Genomic DNA, 1,199 nt, shown 5'->3' on the forward strand with positions numbered 1-1,199 from the left:
CTTGTGGAGTAGGAATAGCTTCATCAGAAGTTACAGGTATTTCAGGTGGTTTAAGTGTTGTACCACTTCTTGTGGTAATGGCTTTAGCTGTTTCATTCCGGGGGTTAGCATTTGTATCACTAGGTAAACTTCCCGGTTTTCTTTCACCTATTAACCTTGCTAGGTTACTTACTTCTTGTTCCAGATTTTGAATAGAAGCTTGTTAATTTCTAAATGCTTGAGCATTTTGTTCATTCGTTTGTTTCTGAGATGTGAAAAACTGTGTTTGAGTTTCAACTAGCTTCGTCATCATATCTTCTAAATTCGGCTTTTTATCATCGGTTTGTGGTGGTTTGTTTTGAAAATTAGGTCTTTGATGGTTGTAAGTATTGTTGGATACTTGTTGATTACTAGGACCTTGTTGGTTGTTGTATGGAATATTTCGGTTATAATTCTGGTTTTGATTGTAAATCGGTCTTGGCGGTTGATAATTATTCTGATAATTATTTCCAGGCCTTTGGTTTATGTATGAAATATTCTCTCTTTGTTCCATTGTTAGTTCAATACTAAGACAATCTTTTGTCAAATGTGGTCCTCCACACTGCTCACAACTAATTCGTATTGAGTGGATATCTTTAGTCATCTTTTCCATTCGTCTCTCGACAGCATCTATCTCTGCAGAAATGGAATCTAAGTCATGGCTAGAATCGGCTCTAGCTGCTTTAGATGATCTAACGATATCTTTTTCTTGGTGCCACTCATGTGAGTGGGAAGCAGTGTTATCAATAATTTTGTAAGCATCAGTTTCGGTTTTCTTCATAATAGAACCACCAGCTGCTATATCGATGTCTTTCCTTGTAGTGATGTCGCATCTTTAGTAGAATATTTGTACTATTTGACAGGTGTCTAAACCATGTTGCGGACATCCTCTCAATAATTTTTCAAATCTTGTCCACGCCTCATATAGAGTTTCATTCGGTTTCTGTGTGAACGTAACAATTTCTGTTTGAAGTCTTAGGGCTTTAAATGCAGGAAAGAATTGTTTAAGAAATTTTTCAACTAAAACGTCCCATGTATCAATCGCCCCTTCAGGTAACGATTCCAACCAATCTTTGGCTTTTCCCTTTAAAGTCCAGGGAAATAACATGAGATATATCTGTTCATCCTCCACTTCTCTTATTTTAAATAGAGAAAAGAGCGCGTCGAAAAAGGTCGAAAAA

At 36.6% G+C, this 1,199-nt stretch overlaps 1 non-coding gene across 1 annotated transcript; it reads left to right on the top strand.

The window, feature by feature from the left end:
* The first annotated feature begins 887 nt into the window (after positions 1–887).
* On the top strand, positions 888–994 carry LOC139874099 (small nucleolar RNA R71). Its single transcript, XR_011767803.1, has one exon. It is a non-coding gene; the product is annotated as a small nucleolar RNA R71 (small nucleolar RNA).
* Positions 995–1,199: the final 205 nt, after the last annotated feature.

This window comes from Rutidosis leptorrhynchoides, chromosome 10, assembly GCF_046630445.1.
Source record: "Rutidosis leptorrhynchoides isolate AG116_Rl617_1_P2 chromosome 10, CSIRO_AGI_Rlap_v1, whole genome shotgun sequence".
Lineage (NCBI taxonomy): Eukaryota > Viridiplantae > Streptophyta > Magnoliopsida > Asterales > Asteraceae > Rutidosis > Rutidosis leptorrhynchoides.